Source organism: Hermetia illucens, chromosome 4 (genome assembly GCF_905115235.1).
Source record: "Hermetia illucens chromosome 4, iHerIll2.2.curated.20191125, whole genome shotgun sequence".
NCBI classification, from domain to species: Eukaryota; Metazoa; Arthropoda; class Insecta; order Diptera; family Stratiomyidae; genus Hermetia; species Hermetia illucens.
Window position 1 is genome coordinate 17,662,165 of NC_051852.1, and position 23,465 is coordinate 17,685,629.

At 45.3% G+C, this 23,465-nt stretch overlaps 1 protein-coding gene across 4 annotated transcripts in view; it reads right to left on the minus strand.

Moving 5' to 3' along the window:
* LOC119653747 (voltage-dependent T-type calcium channel subunit alpha-1G) overlaps positions 1-23,034 on the minus strand; it is a 254,747-nt gene extending 231,713 nt beyond the window's left edge. For all 4 annotated transcript variants that reach the window (XM_038058675.1, XM_038058673.1, XM_038058676.1 and 1 more), the window contains exon 1: positions 21,918-23,034. The gene's annotated coding sequence lies outside the window, so the exon portion shown is untranslated. The remainder of the gene's footprint in view (positions 1-21,917) is intronic.
* Positions 23,035-23,465: the final 431 nt, after the last annotated feature.

The following is a 23,465-nucleotide window of genomic DNA, read 5'->3' on the forward strand; positions in this document are numbered from 1 at the left end:
TTGGAATTTCCGCCCGTCAAGAAAGCTGAGAATTAGCTTTCAGAGGTGCGGATGGAAAAGAAGGACTTTGGAAAACCTACAAGCGAGTCCGCATTGCCATACGGAGTCGAAAGCCTACTTTATGTTTAGGACAGATGCTATGGTCGGCGCTTTCCGGTTGAGGCCCAGGAGGACGTCCGATTTGAGCACGGGCACTGCATGCTCAACCCAGTGTTTGGGTCAGTTAGTGAATTGAAACTGAGGAAGTGAATGATTGGAGTCACAGTGCTCGTCGATGATAGCTTTTATGATCCGCTCGAATATCTTGACGGAGGATGAAAGGATCGAGATAGGCGGTAGGTATAGGTAGGTATTCAGAGGATTCTGATTCATTTTTGGGATGGGAACTATCCGAGCACTCTGCCAATCTGTTAGGAAGTGGAGGCATTTCTTGAGAACAATGGAGGGGATTTTGTCGAGTCCTTCCGATTTTTTTGTTTTTTGAGGCAGCGATGGACACGCCAACGAAATCTGGATTGACAAAGGGGATGGAGAGGACATTTTCGCGTTGATTTAGGTCGGCGAGAGAGTGGGTGAGGGGATTTTGTGTAGGGGGAATGAGAAAGGAAGGGTGGGGAAGTAATTGGGAGATTTTTCCGCTTACCTCGTTGTCAAAACGTGGTTCACGGAAGTGGAGGGTGCAGTGGTGTGCTTGGAGGAAGTGGTCAGCGAGGACGTTAACATTTTCTATGGGGGGATGTTTTGGAGTAGGATCGCCTTGTGTTGGTCGCCTAAACGCGGGCAGGTTTTCCTGAGTTCCGTGAATGTACCAGGGTTCAGTTCACTGTTGAAGAGGCGGTTGTGGAGATATTGGGTGTAGAGGGTGAGGATTTTTTCGCGGATGACCCTGTTCAGTTCGTGGATTTCGGAAAGGAGGTGAGAGGATTGTGGAGGTGTCTATTTCTAAATAGTCTCCGTCTGAGGGTCTTTTTATATTGGATGTCGATTAGGATGTCATCGGGGAGAGTAATGAGGTTGCCGTAGTTTAAGGGACGAGATGGGATCAGTTCGTTACCTACTTGCTGAATTGCTTCGATATACTGACGGACCGTTTGGCCAATGGTGTCGTTGGGAACTGTACTGTTGGATGGACGTAGGAGAGGCTGAAGTTTAGTTTTGAGGGCAGGTTGATGTGTTTTCAGTTTGTGTGCTGGAAGTCGGGAACTGAAAATGGGGTGGACCGAGCGACTCTGTCTGGGAGTTTGATGTTTAGGATTATGGCATCATGATCGCTAATGCCGGGGACTGTTTCGAGGAAAAGAAAGGTGTTTGGGTTGGGAATAACAGTTAGATTACTGCTAATTAGGAAGTGATCTAGGTAGAAATGGTAGTGTGTTCTGTTCAAAGTCGGAAGGGAGCGCTAAAATGGACTAGGTTGATGGTGGGATGGGAGTTTTTGAGGAAACGGTGGAGCTGATTGCCATTCTGGTTCGACGGTGCATCGAACGGCGTAAAGGTTTCCACCGATAATCAAAGACCATTGTTTTCCGAGAGAGTGATGTTGAGAAGCGCAGAGAGACTTGATGCGGAGAAAGTTATGTGTGTCCAGGTATTGGTTGGGACAGTAAACGGAGGCGACGAAGACCGAGATTGATTGGGATTCGAAGGAGATTGGGGTGGTTTCAATTGATTTGAAGAAGTGGCGACAGGTGGTTGTTGCTCCATTTATATATAATCGAAAACATGACATGAGTGCGAATTATATTGTGAAATCAGTCCCAAGTTGGAATCTATACCAGGCCGATGTAAATTTTTTTAAAGAGATGTGATTGCCTTTGAGTTCATTTTGGCAAGAGGCAATCACATCTGGATCACAGATGGACTGCGCGGCTGAACCGCACGGTGAGATTGATTACTTCTTTGTGGGAATAGAGGTTTTCAGTCTTATAGGCACACGATTGGAAAGGCCCGATTTCCTGACTGTGTGTTCGGGTAGCTCAAAGTAAACTGTCAAATGGCTCCAGGTTTATTTGATAGTTCGCGGAAGTCCAACACTCCGTACGTGAACGCATTCACCAGCCCTACTCCGAAAAAAGAGGGACACTTAATCCAACACCATTTGGCTGAGCACCACTTACCAACAGCCGACACCGACAATTTATATCGCATCGACCGTAAAACCGGCTCGCCAAAACCCATACTGCCACTCCGATTGCATATCACCAACTTCAATATTTTCCCCATAGTATCTAAAAGACAGATAGGGCAATATAAAGAGGGTGCGTCAGGCGATTTTTGTGCTTCGATAGCAAAACCAACCTCGACCTCTTGCACTGGACAGGAAAAACTCCTTGCATCATGCACAGTTTAAATCTTCTTATGACCCATGAGAGCCCGATTTTGGCAGTAACTTCAGGGCTGTGGTCAGAATCCAGTCAAGTCCCGGAGTCTTATTATCCTTACTTCGTCTAAAGAAATCTTGTACTTCCTCCTCGGTTACTCCGGAGATCAGGGAGACGTCCTGCTGAACCGTTCGCTGAGGTCCATTTTCTTCGTGTTGTGGGAAAAGAATTGAAGAAAAGTCGGGGACACGCAACTTGGAGTCTTTTTTGCTAACACATCTTGTTCGTCCCAACCTTGTAAGTAGCGCTATACGGGTTCGGAGAGAGTAACTAATAGTGGCAACTCTTAGAGAAAGAAAAAGGAATTGAAGTGAAAGGTCAACTAGGAAAACCAATTTAATGGTTGAAATGGGATAAATACAGCATTTGGAATCAAAAAGTTTGGAGCTTCTACTAATGTGGTCCCGGGAGGACTACGGGTAATTTAGAAATTCGATGGACTACCGATAGGAAATACAACCCACAACCTAATATAACAAAGTGCTAAATCCATCTAATACTCCTCCTATGAAGAGAGTTCGAAGCTACTGTAAATACTTTCCTCTCATAGCTCCCAAAACTGAATACCGCTTCCGGCTTTTCGTCTTCAAAGGGCTTTATTAAATTAGGCCAAACCACTTTATCATTCTACGAAACTCCATGCATTGGTTTCAGCTAAATAGTTTCCACGGAGCACAAAGCCCCAAATTTGAACCTACGATCAACTAGCAAATGCTTCCTACCATGTCCAACGTAGTTTCAGCAAAGTGGACTCTGCGGTTTCAGGATAATACCCCAAAGTCTGATCCATCTACTGAGTGTTTATATGCCAAAAGTATATGCCCAACCAATATATTTCAAATAATATCCTGCCTCGTCTACAGGAGGATTCCAGCAATTTCATTCCGAGAAAATTTAATTTTCGCTTCGTTCAAATTAACCCGTTATTTTATAATGGCAATAAATAAATGCGAAACAGCCATTTGTGCTTCTGGGCTCCTGTGAATGTACAAAAGTGTGTTACGGCTCCTCAAAGCCATAAATTATAATGGTCCGGACATTGTATTTATACGAAAAGCCCCTGGGAGACGTCATTCAGCAGCCAAGCCCCACAATACATCACTGCCCTTGGTACCTTTGTGCTACAACCACGAAGATGCAGGAAACTACGAACAAACAGCCAAGGCAGCCAAACAGGAAAGAGGACTTTCGCCTGACGAAATGAACATAAAATACACTCATTTCCATCGAGAGACTCCTTCCATCATTCTATACGGTCTAAGCCTTGAAATTTCCATTTTCAGGATATTGTCCTGCCTCAGCATCTTGAAAGGAGCCAAAGTAAAAGAACGAAATTTTAATGACATTAGATAAAAACAACTCAGCGCGATATAACATCACAAAGACACGTACTTTGGACCAAGTTTGGTGGAAAATGTAAATCATCCAATGAAAAATATCCAACTTTCTGTAAGTGACGAGTTAACTTTATTCCCATCTCGGACTTTGTGTTGCCTTTGATGGCGAACGAAGAGGTAGGAATCAAGGACAAAGGAGAAAGTTTGAGAGCTTTCAAAACCGCGTTCCGAATGATATAATTAGTCCAAGGAGATCTTATGAATAAATATCGCCCTCAGTATTGGAGAAAGTTTTGGGAATCATGTAAATGGCTTTTGGCAGTCATGAGTAAATTGAATCTCTGAAACTCTGCTGGTACCAAGGATACTAGGACAAGGGATTTAACTATAATGGTTGTTGAGTTGACGTTGCAATTAAAAAGATGCAAATTATCCCGCAGCATTACATGAATGGGATAACTTTATCTTGTAAAGGTTGTTGGCGCTTGGACACAAATATATCTGAATTTTATGTAAATGGGGAGACAGATAATGTGACCAGATTTAAGGGAGTACCACCATGCACAATTCGAAGATGCTACCATTAACACACCTGCTACCATTAAGCAGTGCACTGCAGGATAGACTGACGCGGAAGATAGCTCCGTCGGGCCAACCTGTCTCTCTCTCTCTCAGAGTGAATCGCCTCTCCTCAAGGGTGATATATGGCTTCCCAGGAGCCAAGCCTCTCATGAAACAAGATCGTTAATGAGCGGTGAAAGGCACACCCTGCACTAGATAACCCCACTATTAACAAGACGCTGAGGATCTAGACTGGAGGGTCGAAAAACATCTCCCCCAATCCAGGGTGCCATACGAACTGTGCCCATTGGATAGTTTGCAGTCGAGGGTAACTGACTGTATTTGAAGGGAACTTCGCTGATACCTGGTCGCCTCAGTGAGTAAATTTGACCTTACCGTGCTACGGCGGGGTATGGCACGGCAGACCTCCTGACCCCCATACTCGCGGGTATCAAATGAGTACACGTATAAAAACAAAATGAACTACAACCAAACAAGCGGAACCCTGCACCGTACACAAAGTAGCCAACCAGGTGAAGGCATACCTGCGAAATACTGAGAGCCAGATGATTACACTCAAAAAAAGGGAAAAAACTGGGACGCCACACAGCGAGAACAACAACCAACAAAGACCATTGCTCAAAATGAAGTGGCAATCAAAAGCACGTATGCGTTATCTGAAGGAAGACCTGAAACCAGAAGCAAACCTTAGGAACGCTCAGAACAGACCTAAGTCACCTTTATCGGATGGAGCCAAGAAAGCGGAAGCAGCACCAATTAGCCCTGAGGGGAATTCTCCCAAAAAACTCAAACCTGAACCCAAGGAGGGGGAACCCGGGTAGGTTAAGGGTGAAGCCGGGGATCAGGAAGCGCGCCATTAGCTGTGCTAGTGCGATCAAGGACGTCCCACTGGCCATACTGCCAAAAACGTTTCCTGGGCGAATGAGAAGTAGGAAATTACTTTGTCGACATGGCAAATGTGCAAGAAATGGACTGCGAAGTTTGTGTTCACCGGAATATGTTTTTGATCAGGTCATATTCTGGACGGAGTGGTTTAGAACTATAATTGCTGAATTGCCAGGCTGAGAACCCAAACTCTCGACATGTACTGGGGATGATATACCAGGAGCACACATGGTGAGAGTGTTTCTTTCCAAAGCCACAGCAAAACAGACGGAAGATCCCATGGACCTCCTAATCGCTCAGAATGAGGATCTCCACGAATATGGAGAGTCCTCAGAAGTAAAGTGGAGGGCAAGGGTCGACTACTCACAATCGAGGTGGATGACAGAAGGAATCATCACCTGATGGGTGCTTACGTACGCTTGCGTCTTGCGTCTGCCACATTCCGCAGGGTTGGAGGGCTACAACACCCCAAGTTCAACATCAACCGCTGGTGTGATACAGCTGTCGCTCGATAGTCTTCCTGATCGGAAGGCAGATACACAGAGTAATCTGACCGAGAATAACATGAGATTTGGCTAATTTCGGAATCGTGGAAGCGGATAGAATGGAAGGGATTCAAAGCTTTACTGGCCGCTGCGAGTGATGGTGGGCGTGACGCGTTTGAATTCCAATAGTGTATAAAAGGAATATGCCATTGCGCTGGAGTGCATCAAAGAACATTTCGAAATCTTTATCGACAGAGAGCAGGCTGGTTTCCGCTCCAGATCCTCCTGCATTGATCACATCATCATTTTGGAAGAATGCGGGGAACTTAAATCTTCACTGCACCTGCTTTTCATTGATTTGAAAAAGCTTTCGATAGCGTGAACTGGGAGTGCATCTGGCGAGGTTTACGCAGGTGGGGCATTCCAGAAAAACTAATAATGTTTCCATGGAGCAAAATGTTGCATGCTGTGTCGGATTAAAATCTCAGAGGAATTTGAGGTCCAAAGGGGAGTCCACCAGGGTTGCATTTTGTCACAGACATTCTTTCTTCTTGCTACCGGTGACGTTTTCACTGCCTTCAAGCTTCAATAGACTATGACACCTGTCCTGAAACACCTCGACCACGCTGATGACATATGTTTGCTTACTTATCGGGTAATGGACCTTAGCCGAATGTCGCTGGATTTGGAAAGAGAGGCAAGCAGAGTTGAACTGCTAAGCGTAGATCAGGCCTCAGGGAACTTGAGTAAGGGCTTTCTCTAAGAGGTTACGCCTGTTTCTAACTATTGTGGCCCGCACCCTTGCATGCGATGCGCTAGTAGAAACTTCAATGAAGAACAAAAATGGCATAACTGAGGTGACAGTAGGGATGGAGAAAGAGTTAGCTGCGTTTGTGCGCAGCACGACAATGCATCGTTCGATACAGGACCTAGCGAAGGAGGCAGCAAGGGCTGAAATACCCGATGAGACATCGGTTTGCGCTCAGCCAAATAAAGAAGAAGACTCGCAAAATGATGCGGCTCCCGGGACGGAGTCGGCAGACACTATCACGTAGTGCTGTTGTACTGAAAAGAGACTCAGTGGGAAACGCTAAAACTGAGCAAATGGGTCCGATTATAAGCCAAATGGGAGCATAGTCCACTGTTGCAGGGAAAACCCAAGAGGAAAGGCTTATCAAGAAATGCGCAGTAATTGCGAAGCATACGTGGTCTGTAACGTTCCTCGAGAGAAAAACGTCCGCAAAGGCGTGGATCGTGTGCGCGAAATGCAAAAGCAACTGCGTTCCTACTGAGAGCACCGTAAGTGCCAAATGGATCGCAAATAGCCCGTTGCAGAGCAAACTGAAAAAAAAAAAACAAAGAAGGAAGCTGCACCTGAGAGAGAGACGTCACTCAGGTAGTGTCCAAGGTTCAAAAAAGGCTAAGAAGAACAAGAGGCAACAAAAAAGCCACGCTGTCAGAAAACCCTCTGATTAAAATTAAGGCGGGCACGATTGGCGAAGCACCAAAAGATAAGAGTGGGGAGGCGGAGGAGGATTAAACCGCCACCTCAGCTAATTGCTACTGAAGGCAGGAACTTTGCGGAAGTCCTCAACGTTATAGGATCATGCCTGAAGATAGTAGAGCAGAAGCTTTTTCTTTTTGGAAAGCAAAGGGTGTAAAGGGGGGGAGAAAGCTTTGGTGTCTTATCTGGGAATGTTCGGACGTAACCAAATCCCAGATTGGTATAACCTCTACGAACTTTCAGAGTCGAAAATTCGCTGTGTTGGAAGCTGCTAAACGGGGAAACTTGTTAATAGAGAAAAAATCACGATTCTTTTGTATTGTGTAGGATACAAAATCGGGCGGCCCTCACTAAATGTTATAGATGTTTAGATTATGGTGCCCCCACATTTGCAACCTACCGGAGATCTGACAGGAGGATGCGATTTGCTAGGTCCTCAAACAAATAGCTGCAACAAAAAAAAGTTACGTTCTGTGCAAGGATCGGTTTGCGTGATAAGAGCGTTACGCACATTGCGGACTCAAGACGGTGTCCAGTCTTCAGAGCAGAACTGGAAAGAACTAGGACACAGTTAACATGACTGCATGCTAGAGATCAATGTGCACCGCAGTGAAAACTTTAATGAGTTGCTAGCGCAGTATGCAGAAGAAATAAAAGCTGACTTGATGCTCATCAGTGAACATTATCGAAACAAGGACCCAGCTTCATGACACCCTGACTTATCGTTCCACTGCCATCTTCGTTCTTCTTCTTGTCCAAGGCCAAGGGGATGACTTTGTGATTTGGTGTTTAGGGGTAACGTTTTCCTGTGTCTATCTAACACCGAATGAAACAATGTCATACTTTCAACGCAGGAGGACGTTTTCTTGGGCACAGATGAACAGATCCTGATCGGCGGCGGCTTCAATGCCAATGAAATGCTTCACCCCGACTTCAGAGGGAAACGCATTCTCGAAATAGCGTCGAGAGTAGGACTCGTAGTTTTAAACACCGGATCCAAACCGACGCTTCGACGCTCAGGCTGCGATTGAAACAATCCTGACGTAACCTTTTCGCCGGAAGGACGACTGTTGATGGTGGACGAGTGGCAAATTCTGAATGATTTCGCGGCAAGCGACCGTCAATACGTTGCGTTCGAAATAGTTGACACAATTTCTCGGGGTGCGCTACCCCAGCGTTCTTTCTGTGCGCAAAACGTGGCGAAGGTGAACACAGGGAAATTTTGCGAAGATTTTGGAGCAGATGGGGCCGCCCTGGGGGTGGTAGCGCTGAAGGTAACATAATCGTAAATTCAGTTATGAACCTGATAAGGACTTCCATGCCGAGGAGAGTGTGCAGATGCCTCAAGTGGTTAGAACGCTGAGATGTCATAGCGGAAAGTCGCGGTTCAAATCTCACTGGTGGTAGAGAGATTTGTTATCGTGACTGAATGTCCAGTGGACTCAGCTGCGAATGGGCATCTGAGTCAAATCAGGGTAATAATCTCGGGCGAGGGCAATGTTTAAACGAAGGAAATTTCCAAGCCCCGGAAAGAGTCTCACAAACTCCGCCGCTTGACACAACGTTGAAACGACCGCCAGACAGATCAGCCAAAAATAGACCCCGTAGTGCAATAAACAGTAGCAAAGCTTCCTCTTGGTGGCACCTGGTCGACAAGATTAATGGGGTCCTCTGGGGACGCTGTTTTAAATTGGTATCCCGAAATATCGGAAAAAATTCTTGAAGACGCCGAGAACTGCCCACTTTTTTTTTATAAAGGAGTTCGAAGGAGTAGTCCTCTCTATGGAAAACGGGACACACGATCGGATAGTATCCCGGCAGAAGTATACAGATCATTGCACCAACATCGGCCAGACCTACTGCTCGGCTCATTCAACGCTTGCCCAAAACAGGGCTTACTTTCCCGATGGAAGGTGCCAAGGTTTGCGCTGATCAGCAAATGGAAAGGCAACCGTGAGCTGCCGACCACTTATATGCCTGACAGGTCGGAAAAAGTGCTTGAAAAGTTAATAGAAACATAAACTTGCAGAAGCGATACGTGTTGCCAGAGACCCCCACGGTGATCCATAGTTTATACTGTCTTGCAAGTCTTGGATGTGATTCGTCGAGCGGAGGCACACAGCCGCTGAGCTCGACGAGTGGTGCTCCTCGTAATGCTTGATATCGGACCATCTACTGTCAAGTCTACTCTGAGGGTGAACTTGCAAGGATTCACGCAACCGAATGGAGATTTGGACTCTTGCCGGCAAGCGGAAATCCTTGTGAAAGAGCCTGGGGCCACTAGAGCGGCATTTCTGTTGTCCCTTAAGAAGTGGGACATGAAAACCCTAGTAGGGCTTCTGACGGGACACTGCTCCTTAAACTAACATATGGAAAAGATTGGGGTAGTGGTTTCGGCCATGTGCCAATGTGAGGAGGAGGAGGAGACGGCCCTACACTTTTTATCCAGCTGCCCGGCATCCTCAGATCCCAGACGAAGACACCTTGGCAAGGTTTTCTTCAATGAACACCGTAGGCGGGAAGCCATTGAATAGGCAACTTACGCGGATAGTACAATGGGCCTAACAATGGCCTGAGTGCTCGGAGCTGCGGCTCTCCCCAGTTAACTAAACTAAACTAACTAATGCTTGATATCAGGAATGCCTTTAAATTGGTAAAATGGAAAAACATTCCAGGCACACTAGACAATACTTTCCATGTACCGAGCTATTACGGAGCTTACGGATACCAGAGAAGCCGCTTCCTGTTCTATGAGACTGTAGATTGCCAAAGGACGATGGAGGTCACATCGAGGGTAGCACAAGGATCCATTCTAGGGCCAGACCCCCGGAGCACTTCCTATAATATTCTGCTGAGATTCGACATGCCAGGAGAGTAGCGCCTGGTCGGTTAAGCAAATGACGTTGCGATGCTTGTTGCAAAACAGATTTGGCATATTGATGCCACGGGTAAGCGGAAAAAGACCAAATTAGTCATTCCGACTAAAAAACTAGTTAGAATCGAGTGAAAACCTTGGACTAACGCTCGCCTCAAAGTTGAGTTTTTTCGACCAAATCAAAGCAGCAGCATACAAGTCTACAGCTGGAGTTGCGACCATAAGTCGGCTAATAGGAAACATTGGGAGTCCTAGGTCGAGCAAGCGACGTCTTCTGATGAGTACAACACTGTCTGTTCTGCTTTACGGCACGCAGGTGATTACCACTCCTCTTGTTGATTACGAACGTAAAGCCATATGCAGGCGCAAGGGAGAGGAGCGAAGGGAGGTGGTAGCTCTGTGAAGAACTGTAGTGTAGTGAAGAACTGTAATGTACACTAAATGAGTGACACCTCTCTTGGCAAAATTAGACAGGAGGTAGATGAGCTATGCAACTCATTGGCAACTTAGGCGCGTGGTTAAATCGGAAGCACTGACGATTTCCTTCCCCAGCTCCGGTTGTAGTCAGCCTACAGAGCCTATTTCAGCTTACAAAAACTGTTCCGCTCGAAACGTCTCACTATAGGGTCAAAACTCTCACAGTACAAGACAATGATCTTGCCAGTCCTTATGTATTCCTCAGAGACTTGGCGTATGGCTCAGGATGATCACACCCGGAAAGTCTATAAGGGCAATATCTATGGTAGAAAAAGAAGACGAAGCAGACCCTGCCTGAAATGGAGCGATGGCGTAGGTCAGGATGCCAGACAGCTTTTAGGGATATCGAATTGGTGGACCTCGGCGCAAAACCGGGATGTCTGGAGTTCCTTATTAAGGCAGGCCTAAACCGGATACCGGTTGTTGCGCTGCTGATGATGATGAGATGGACTATATTATGCGGACACTATTCCCTGCGTATTCCACGGTTTTTTTCCTTCCCGATGGAAGCTTCGGATGGCTCAGATGGTTAGGGTGCTGGGCAGTCATAACAAAAGGTCGCGGTTCAAATTTCGTTTTTCGTCATTTGACTTCGGATACTAGTCGACTTAGCTGTGAACGAGACCAATTGGATTGTTGCGCCAACGATTATTATTATTATGGAAGGTTGTGACGTTTGCGTTGATCAGCAAAGGGAAAGGCGACCCTGAATTGCATACCATCCACTTGTAAAGTGCTCGAGAAACGATACCTGTGCATCCGGAGACTTATCTCCACGGCTGTTCGGTTTTAGAGAAGGGACTCTACAGTGAATACGGTCATGCAAATCGTCGATGCAGTTCATCGAGCGGAGACACAGAGCCGTCGGGTGTGGCGGCTACTGCTCCTCGTAGCGCTTGATGTTAGAATTGCCTTTAATTCCGTAAGATAGGAAGACATTCTAGGCACACTAGATAATACTTTCCACATAGCGAACCATATCTTACGGATATAGAGGGATTACCTAAGAAACCGCTCCCTGCTCTATGAGGCGCTAGAAGATCAGAGGAGAATGGTCACGTTGAGGGTAGAGCAGGGATCCATTCTATGACCGGACCTCTGGAATTCTTCCTATGATAGCCTGCTAGGACTCGACATGCCAGAAGAGTAGCGCCTGATCGGTTAGGCAAATGACATTGCAGCGCTTGTTACCGGATGCGCATGTGAAGGGTAAGCGGATGAATGACTGCTCATGGTTTCTGGATTGCGCTGGAGAAATTCGAAGTAGTCGTCCAGATTAGAAAAAAATCACGACCCTGCGTTCCACAGTCTACAATCAGGTCAAAACCAACAGTTAAGTACTTTGGACTGACGTTTGGCTCAGAGACTGAAGCTGAAGTTTCAGTTTTAAGCCGGCTAATAGCAAACATTGGGGGTTATACATGCAGCAGGCGATGTTTTTTAATGAGTGCGGTGCATTTTATTCTGCTCTACGACGCGGAAGTAAGGGTTGATGCTCTTGGCAATACCTCGTAAGTGCCTTGCGTCAAGCTTTGCGGGTGGCGTCTGCCTACCGCGCTATCTCTGAACCTCTGATAGTGAATTTTTTTTAGGGATTGAGGAGTCCTATATCCGCATCAATTTAATGGCGAACCGGACAAAGTGAAGAGCAACTTGCTCCCACTCTTTATGGTCCACGAACTCCTCTTTTTGAGTTAAAACCTAAAAATGACAAGAGGGACGAAGACGGCTACGGTTTCGTACCAGGGCAGAGACAACTCATCAGACGCTGCCTCATCTCTGCGCTGGGAGCAGCGTGACCGAAGCGACTCGCAGGTTTTTTGAACTTTGGGTGTTAACTCAAAAAGAGGAGTCCGTGGACCATAAAGAGAAAGAGAAAATTGCTCTCCATTTGGTCCGGTCCGACATTGAATGGATGCGGACTTAGGACTCCTCACTCTGATAGTGATTGTGGGAGTGAATCCCGTTACGGTAGCAAAATGTGAAGCAATATACAGATGGAAGGGACGTGGTAGTTCGTGGAAAACGGTAACGTACACTAAATGAGTGGCAACTTTCTTGGTAAAATGGAACAAGATGCAGAAGGACTGCTCAGCTGAATGACAACTTAGGTGCATGGCTGAATCGGACGCATGGTGAGGTTGACTATTTCCTTACCCAGCTCCTTATTGGGCGTCGAGGTTTTCAGTTTTGCCTGCACATGATTGGGAAGCATCGATTTCCTGCTTGGGAGCTTTGCAATGTGATTGTGGACGACGTCGATCACACCTTTTTTGTGGAAGTTGGGATGGAACAACTTCATTCAAACACAGAGGAGTTCTCTGCAGAGAATATTATCGGTGAAAAGTTAAGGATGATGTGTTCCGTGGTGTTGCGCATTACCATCGAGTTTTTCTTGTAGGTTAGATGATAGAGCTCGACCGGCGCAGGGTCTGGATGCCAGGGAGTTCCTGGAACTAATAGTTACCTTCCTCCTCTTCTCTCCCGTTTGTGAAATGAATTGCCTGATTTTAAGGCTCCGCAAAGTGGGAGAACTTAAGGGCTAGCCCGAAGTAATATGACAAGCGGTTCCAGGCTAGTTCTTTGGCGATAGGGAGGTATTTAGTTAACAGTCTCGTTATGGGAGTCCAACACAATTCTACCAAAAAAAATTCGAATGAAAGGAATAGAGAGCGACGGGAATGGAAGGCCTCCTATTGTGGAGACATGTTATAATCTGTAAATGTCCTTGAGACCTAGATCTGTATAAAAGTATATCCCCTCAGCTGAGCTCATTCTGCATAATACTGGAATAACCTTACATCTGTCGCCACATTAAGAAAATTGCAAACATCTAGACTTCAAGGCTTTTGAACAGATTCTTTTCAGTTCATTAGATATTGATCAAACTTTCCGTCGATAACATACATAGGGGGGTACCTACATCCCCAAACGAGATGCAAAGTGCAATATTAGACTTCCACATATTACCATGTGCACGTCACCGTCATCGAGAAACTCAGAGGAAATTCCACTTTAGACACGCACCGGAGAAAACACAATAAAACATTAAATGCTTCCGCTTTACACATAAATCAGTTTTGCATTGCAAATGAACATTACGGAAATGTTTACTTTATAATGAAGTGTTGAAACGATAACAGTGAGTAATGTCCTTGTGTAATTTGTGGTTTACATGGAAACTGCTGTCTAAATCACATCGTCCATTTGCTCCGAACGTACACATGTTTCCAGCAGAATTTTTCATGTAAACCTCAAATTACCCATGTCATTTGGCTAGTTAGCGCCTCAAGGAATTAGCTCTGAACTGGTATTCCAGACATGACCCTATAATGTATCGCCGGGTTGTTATCAAATCAAAGGCGGATGTTTGGATTAACTTCAAAGACCGGTCCCGCTTTCAGTTTCTTTGACATTGAGTATGTTCACATACCAGGGGATGTCATTTAGTGACCCTGACTTATGAATAATGGGCTCTACGAGAATTTTCCTTTCAGTTTTTCATCCACCCTGGGTCGATATAGATAGTCCTTTCTCTCGGTGATGAAAGGATCATATTCATCCCGAAAGCTGTTGATTCGCTTATCTTTCAAAACGTCCAAAGGAGTTAAAATCCTGATATTGGCTTCAAATATCGGTCCAGATTTTTTCGCAAACAGCAGGGACAAAAGGAGGGATGGATACCCTCACAAATTCTTGGAATTAAGTTTCAACCATATTTCAAACTTTCCCTAAAGTTTTCCGGAAGTAAAGTGTGTTGGAAAGATTAGACCAGCATGCATAGAATTTTCAGAAGAGTCAACCATTTCTGAGATATTAATTCAGTCAGATTTCGAATTCAGTCCGTGTTCTGGAATCCTTCAATCCAAGGAATGTAGTACTTATCAAACCTTCAGACGAATTAAAAGTATTTATTTCTGGAACAAAGGAATTAGCTGAAATCAACTCAATGGCGAAAAGGAATTCGAGCAATTCCAATCAGCTAAACGTTGGCAAAAATAAAATCAATAAATCAAGTGATCTCGGGCTTGAAGCGAACGCGATTTCTATTGCTGAATTGATTATAAATAGCATTCCAAATAGGAGAAAAAGGCGGATAACATGAAACAGATTCGCTCTGTTGCCAGCTCGCCCGAATGTACTATAATCTTGGATAATTCGCTAAAGATACTGCACCAAGTGCGTGCAGACACGGTCGAGAACATAAGTTTGTGATGGCAGACACTAGGGATTCATTTTTGTTGTTGGTTTTTTAAAGGGAAGGAGAATTCAGGACGTTCGAGTTGGTTGCTTAGGACAGGGATATCCAATGGTCTACATTAGAAATTATCCATACCATTCAAGATTTTCACACAATTCCATAGTTTTCATTCAGTATGTTGTGTACACACAAATATATATAATCGCATCCCCCGTAAACTAGCATATCCTTTTTCTACACATCTTCCCTTCTATTCGGATCTACCGTGTTAAGATTGAAAAGCTGATCGGATTTAAATTCAAAAGGAAAATTATTCAATCTATCGAACAGCTACGGCTACACAAGCTATCTAACCTTGACCTGAGGCTAGTTTTTACCAGAAATGAGCGCTGTGAATGGAGATGGGAATGAGAACTTTACTCGGAAATCCTCGAAGTATTCGTATTAATTACATGCGATCTAAATACAAACTGCGTTGAATAATTGCAGAAATCCCTATTGGTAAGCAGAAGTTGCTAGTGAACAGAAAATAAATCCATAATTGAATTATTCAGGAGACCCCGCTTGATACGCCGCTGCCTAATTAATCTTTATATTCTCTCTATGTGCTATGAAAAAATAATTACATAGTTTTATATTTAAATCAAAACGTCGAATATTTTGGTGAACGGTCACCACTTTGTTATCCTTGGGATCGCGTCTAAGAAGAGCCTATGGGAAAAGAAGCACCCGTGCGCAGCTTAAGGCTAAGAATTTGTTCATCTCATCCACAAACAAAAGCATAGTTGCCACCATGTCTGGTATAGAGAAACTAAAGATTTTGGAGGCCTCACCACATTCATACCCCCTAAAGATAAATCTGTAGAAGGCATGCTTTCCGACTCAGCGGAAAGCTTACATTTAGTGCCTAAGGCGAAGTTAGCCAGAAAAAACGGAAGAGGAAGGCTCGGCAGAAGAGAACTTCAGCCACTAAGGAGGGGGGACTACAGGCTGAATCCTGCCTGTCAGAACCTTCTCCTTCACCCTTACCGGGAAGGGCGGAAGAACGGGAAGCTGGTGACGTGGACGCTACTGGTTTAACCCCAGTATGTGAAAATGGATCCAAGCGACCCGGACACCGTGAACCTGGAAAGACCCCAAACCAGCGGCAGAAAAGAGCACTGCAAAGGAAGATGAAGCACCTTGGGAATGAGGACATGGATGTGGCTCTACCACTAGGTGTGGTAACGTCCAGAAAATCGCACGCAAGGAAGCGGAATCTTCGGTAGAAGGTGGGGATGAACTGGAAACCCCGGTAAGATCCACGCTTGACGCACCAGACTCTTCTGTCAGCGGTAATGAGCGCAAGAAACGTAAGACCAACACATCTGCTGTGACCAATGCTTTATTGTGCTCCACAGCAGGGCTTACATCCACGCGTCTCGCGGGGATTAGGACCGGTGTTTCGGGAGGTGATCAAATCAGCGGGAGACATCTCAATGAAGCTGGTCCCTCCCATAGGAATACGGACACGAAGGCGGGAAGGAAAAGGACGTATGCGCAAGCTGCAGCCTCTGTTCTAACTGCTGCCGTGGGAGTTTCCTACAAGCATGCCAAAATGTCAAAAGAACAATTTACCATCCTCCTTGAATGCCTGTGGAAAAAAAATGCTGGAGCCTAGAACGAAGCCAAGATTTAACAATCAAGGCTTTCGCAATGGGCGTCTCCATTTGGAGTGTACTGATGAGGCTACCTTAAAGTGGCTCCAGCCGGTAATCCCGACTTTGAGTTCTGGCGGTCGGACCAAGTTCACTATTGGGAACCCTGTGCTGCGCAGGACAGAACATGCCGGATGTTGGCTACCGGACCCTCGGAGGAAGGCAGAGGACATCATCCGCATGCTGGGTGAACAGAACCCGTGCACTGGAGGCTAAAATTCATGAATAATAGGAAGGACAAATCTACAAAAGTGAAGGGTTTCAACTTGGTATTTGAACTGGGCCAAAAGAATCTCAATGCGCTCAGGGAAATTCACCATATGGTGCTCCACTTTTTCCTAGATAGACTGAAATTCAATCATATCAGGAAACTGTAGGGCATCACCTCCATTTTGAGAGCGAAGAAGAATGATGGTCTTCGACTCACACAATATAGCGCAAATCGCAGAATTTTTGGTGCGATCTCTCACAATGGAACTGTGCGTGGATGATAGTACATACAGGGGAGGAACCCCCGCATGGGGGCTCGCACTAGTGAATAGACTACAGAGTGCTAGTACTTCTTCTACACCTGCCAAAGAACAAGCGGAAGAAACGGAAGCCTGAGACGTGAACGGAACTGACTTAATGCCAGTTCCAGTAATCGGTACTAAGTGGAAAACAGATGAATGCTCTGCGGGATGAGATGAGATTTTTCATGGATGAGGATATGGGAACTGCGGTACTTCCAAGTGCGACTTTTCTCAGAGATATCAAACACGAGTGGATCGTCTCTCTGGCGGTACCGTGTGGAGGAAACCCCGTCACACGCAGACTGCCGCATACACTTCTAACTGTTTTCCATAATACAATAGACTAAGTTTATGTCGAAGAACATAAAGATTGATCAATTCAACCTGCAGTATGCCAAAGATCCCTGCTACCTGTTGACAGCGAGTATGACAAAACTGCATGATTTCTCCTACATCTCTCTGGTGAAAGAGCCGTGGGTTCAATTTAATAGAATCTGTGACATTGGATCAGTAAAGGGAGCTAGGATCTTCTACAATGAAATATCCATAAGACCGAGAGCTTGGGTCCTGATGTCAAGACGGTTAGAGGCAACTATGTTGAGAAAGTACTGGTTCCAGGACTTAGGTACGGTCATCATACAATACCAGATAAATGGCGAGAGGAAAAACATCATAGTTGCCTCCGCTTATTTACCTTATGATTGTATCCTCCCCCGACGCAAGAGCTTAGGCAGGTGGCGTATGCAGAATCAAGTGGTCACGAACTCTTAATAGGTTGCGATGCGAATGCTCAACATATTTGTTGGGGCAGTAGCAAATGCAATGCAAGAGGAGAGAAGCTATTTGATTTCATCATTTCAGATGGTTTTATGACTGCAAACGTAGGATGCGCCCCTACATTCGTGGGACCGAGAAGAAGCGAAGCAATTGACCTAACAATCTGTACCTTAAAAGTGTTAGAGTTGATTACACCCTGGCGAGTGCTAGACGAGGTCTCACTGTCAGATCACCGATATCTAGAATTCAATCTGACTATTGCTGGCGAACAGTCTGCAGCACAAAGACAGAACCCTAGGAAAACGGATTGGACAAAGTTCAATAAAGTACAGTTCTCTAGGCGAATAAAGACTCCTTTGGCGCTGGAAGATGACGTGAAAACTCTGAACTGCACACTTTTAGAGTGCTATGAAAAGGTTTGTCCTATTTCCCGAGGCCAAAGCGATAAAACGGTTCCTTGGTGGAACCGGGAACTGCAAAAACTCAGGAAATCAACCAGGCGACTTCTGAATCGGGCTTGCAAAAGTAATAAGAGCGAAGATTGGTTAAATTTCAGGAACCCACAACGTGAATATAAGAAGCTCGTTAGGTGTTCGAAACGAGACTCCTTTAGAGCGTACTGTGAGGAACTGGAAAGCGAAAGAGAGACTTGAAGGCTGTGCAGAGCCCCCAAAGAGTCCCCCAAGTTAGACTCTCTTAGAAAACCCGACGGTACTTTCACGAGCTCCACACTGAATTCAGTACAGACCCTCCTGGAAGTACACAACCCAGGAGAACGGGTGAGAGAAGTGGCAGGGGGTGAGTTGACGGTTCTTGCAATCCCTTGAACACGCAAGTAGTGCAAGGGGAGCTAGATCTCTTTAGTAGAAGATATTAGGTTATCCTGAGGAGTAGAGAGAACTGGGAATTCCCAGAGGAATGCGTGGCGGGATATACGGAAATCTTCTACACCAATGGCTTAAAAACAGAAGAGGGTTCTGGAGTCGGAGTCTACCTCTCGAATAAGAACGACAAGTGTGCTTTTCCTTTGGGACAATATGCAACGGTTTTTCAAGCTGAAGTTTATGCGATCCTAAGGGCGGCAAACTGGGTGATTGACGATTGCCAAGCTGTATTGAGGGCGTCGAGTAGTCCTCGCAAATCGTTAAGGAATGCAGAAACCGTTTGAACTCTATCTCTAGATTCAATACGGTGGAACTACTCTGGGTACATGGTCACTGTGGCGTAGAGGGAAATGAAATCTCGAACGCTTTAGCGAAAGAGGGGTCAATCGTCCCTACGCCGGGACCGGAACCAGCAATTGGAGTATCAGTAGCATTGGCTAAGTCTGTTTTCAACAACTGGGAACTAGCTTCCCACAATGACAGGTGACAGACCCTAAATTCTGCTCGGCACACCAAACTCTTCCTGCCAGAACCGAACATATGTACCGCAAAGTTTATCCTGTCGAAAAGCAAGATGACTTGCAGATGTATTGTGGGCATGCTGAGAGGCTATAATTCACTAGCTGGGCATATGTTCAGAATAGGAATTACTTAAGACGATATGTGTCCTCCTGTAATGAAGAAGCGGAATCCACCGAGTATTTCCTATAGGAATACCTCACCTATGGACGCATCAGGCATCAAATCTTTGGTGCCAATGTTCGCCAGTTGCGACGGGTAGCATCACATCCACTAACGGAAATCCTGCGATACGTTAACGAATCCGGAATATTCCGAAAGACGAGGGTGGCGAGTACAATGGGCCAACACGGCCTGAGTGGTCAGAAGCTGAAGCTTCTCCCCCACCATTCACGCACACACACGCTCCTTAAACAACCTCCTCAGACCTCAAACGAAAACACCTTGGTACGGTTTTCTTCAATAGAGATTCTGCACATTTCTTATCTGTCGCCTTAGGCGAGAGGCCGTTGAATAGACACTCTTTGCAGAATGTACAATGGGCCTAACAATAGCCTGAGCTAACAAACTCCTATTTTCCAGCAGTTTACTGTTGAAAGGCTCCACGATTTTAAGACCCACGCTGAATATCATTTATAATGACTCAATAGTTGGGGATGATCGAAATGAGGTTTCGGGTTGACTATAGTCAACTTAAAGGTAAACCTATTCGAAAAAATAAGCTATCCTACTGGTCGAGCTGGTCGTGCAGATTCCAAAAAAGGGCATCCGTTTTGAATGTGACGGTTGGAGGGACATCTGCGTGCTTCCTGCCGTCGCAAAGGCTTAGCTAAAATAATCCTGGAACAATCAAAGAATATTTCGAAAGTTTGATCGGCAGGGAGCAGACTGGTTTCAGCTCCAGATCCTCTTGTATCGACCGTTGATGTGGCCTACGGATCATTTTGGAACAGTGCGTCGACTTCGGATCTTTGCACCTGCTCTTCATTGATTTTGAGAAAGCTACCAATAGCATAAAGCCACAGTCACGTGCTACACCGAGGTAAAAGCTCGGAGGATTATGTGGTCCAAAGAGGACGGCGACATGTTGCAAGGTTATGACACAGTATTCTTCACCGATGAATCAATGATGGTCTGTGCAGTCGGTACGAGGCTTTTCTCGAATACACATAGTGTATCCGGGTCACATTGTCTCCCAGGTTTCGCCAGTGCATTCCAAGTGGAAGTACTGGCTGTACTGGAAGCCTGTCGATGACTGGAGCATGATCCGAACCCCACGCGTAACATAACCATTCTGACCGACAGCCAAGCAGCCATTAAGCCCTTCTCCTCAGCGAAGACATCCTTCTGGGTGGGGCAGTACAGAAAAGTGTTGAACAGACTGAGCATCCTCTGGGTTGCTGGGCATAGGAACACAGAGAGGAATGAACGGGCTGGCGGGTTGACCAGGCGGAGCTCTGTTGTTGGCAGTCCTTCGGTGGGCACAGTCGGTATCTCCCTAACGACTGTCAAGTGCAGAATCTACTGCGTTAGGTCTTAATAGCGAAGGCTTAAAACCTGTGCCAAGTCAAGGAATATTTGGCCACCTTATAACAAAACTGGATCACGAGAGCTCCTGTGCCAGATGCGTGCAAATGCATACAAAATTTCGGCGGTATATATTGGACACTGACCCATAGAGGACCATGCCCCCAGGCTCGACATACCCTATAATTCGCATTGCCGAAGCTGTGGAGAAGAGGGGGAAACCCTCAGTCACTTCCTTTGCGATTACCGAGTTCTAGCTAGAATTCGGCTACGGACACTGGTTAAACCATTCTTTGGTGACCTCAGCGAAATTTCCAGCTGCAGGATGGGAGAGCTGCTTTCCTTCGATACGGGCTGGCTTTGAAGATATGAGCCAACTGGATTCTGCCTCCTAGTTTTCATAATAGCAGTCACGGTCTTAGGAGTTCGTGGCATCAAAACGGCGCACCACAGCGCTAATTGGGTTCCTCGGAGCGACCACTGATACCTACTTATCTACCTTATCAATCCAAACGTTCGGTTGAGCCGTTACTATTTTGTGTTTATTTACAAATTTAGCTATCTTTTGATAGGGTAGGTGGTAGGTGATGACGGTAAAATTTTGTAATAGATTGGGAGAATCTACTCAGTGTCAAACTCTCTAGGTTTACTTTGGGAAACTTTTGCTTTCTTTCCCTTGAGAATGGAGATTTGTATAACAAGCATGGCAAGTTGACCCAACTCTTAGAAAGGTTTGCTAATGCATGTTAATTACAACGCATATGATTACTACGTAAGGCAGTGGAAGATTAGTTAACCAAAGAATCATTTTCATACTATAAAGGCTCACATTTCTTCACACACAAAGTAGACACATGAGAAAACTGCTTGAAGTCAGTGTAATCGCAACCCAGATTAGCCCATGATCCCATGACTAAATGAATCCCTGAAGGAACGATTGAAATTTCAAACTTACTACACAATTAGTGATTAGATTTCAAAAGGATTTAGTCGAAGAAGGAAGGCGGGAGGCAAATGAGGGGTAGAACCTATGGAGCTAACTTAAAAAAAAGTCACATTGAGTGCAAAGGATTTGTCTTTTATATTTTCTGACTTAATTAGAAAAAACTAAACAAAAAGCAGAAAAAGTAATCATTCTTCCTTCAGATATCAGCCTCTGTATTTACTAATAATTAATCGAATTTCCCAACAGTTAACCAGTGAAAATTTATAGAAATCAATGAACACTCGCAAAAAAAAGTCAATTAAACGGACGTAAACCAAATGAAATTTACCTTCAACACAATTTCCCAGCTGTATCCGAATACAAATCTTGGATCCGTTGTGCATCATTAATCCAAAAAATCCGATCGAAACTGTTCCAGCTGAATGGGAGTCGGTCTACCAGCGACGCTAAAAATATTTTCCAGCCAACACTCGCTTGGTCCGAGACGGCACGGTCCTGCGATTAAACAAATCACGGATTTTCCTCTTGGATTTTCATCTGCGGACAGTATGTACTCGTCGTGAACTACTTGTACTATTTTTGAATTGACTTTGACTCCACGACTCCAAGCTGGAAACCACCCCGCGCAACACACAACACAGAAACAACTAAAAAAACGCAACAAATCACCCAGTCCCACTACACTAGAAACTACGCTGAAATCTTCGATTCTGGCTCGATACTGGCTCGATTCAGGCTGGAAAAGCAAAATTAGATGGAAACCTGGCGCTGCTCGGGAATTCCGGGAAAACAAAACGAAAATCAGCCAAACACGATCACAGCACGGCAAAATTACTTTGGATAACGTACACACGAAACACGGGAAAAGCGGCAGCCTCCATTTCACTATGACCGGATGCTAATTAAAATTTCCACAACCGTAGGAAAACTAAACGTTACAAACGAACCGTGTCAGCTCGCTGCCGCCGCATAAGCATGTACGATGAAAACTCGTCCTGGCTCTGGGGGAAATGTGAAAGTTGTTCAGGAATCTCAGATTCAGGAACACTTGAAATCACAAAAGTAGGTGCTGACTTTTCACAGAAAAACTGAAGCAAAAAAAAACGGGAAATCATGAAGAAAAGCTGGTGAACGTCCAAGGCAGGATGCTCCCCCTGGTAGTCCTGGTACCTTGTGAAAATTATGGATACTCAGGTGGCGCTCAGGTAGCAAATTTCCCAGACTTGTCGAGGTCCTAGTCGGTGGCCAGCGAGTAGATTGGTCCTTCTTCCGTCCCGTTTCGAATACAAAGTGCAACTCGGTGAGATACTTTTTTTGGAGATACACTCGTGCAGACACAATAGCCCTAGTATCACTAGATCAGCACCACAAAGGAAAAACAACAACACTAACAGCAAAAGGAACCGAATGCGGACCCACAGTCAATGAAAATTCTTAGTCGCTCGGAGGCTGAGAGCCTACTGGAAATTTTCACGATTTGCTATTTTTCAGATGTACCTTTTCCCCATGGAGACTTTGAGGGAAATTTTTCCTGAGGGTGGTTGGGTGGCTGATGGTGGATCCACGCTCAGTATTGCCGTGTCTAAAGCGTCGAAGATTTATAGATGGAGGCGCATCAGATGGCGAATGTTTTTGTATTTATCTATAATAGCGAAAAAAGATACAGAAACATTTTATTGACAGGGAAAAATAATGAGGTGAAAATAAGGTGTTTTCTCTTCTCATCAACCAAACAAATACTCTTCATGTGTGATTTTGTTGCAAATAGATATTCATTCATCTAAAAAGATACATTCTATTGCCACAAAGTGCGATGAAATTTCAGCGAAGGAGTGTGAATTGCATGAAGCGTGTTGATTACTTACGTGATTTTTAG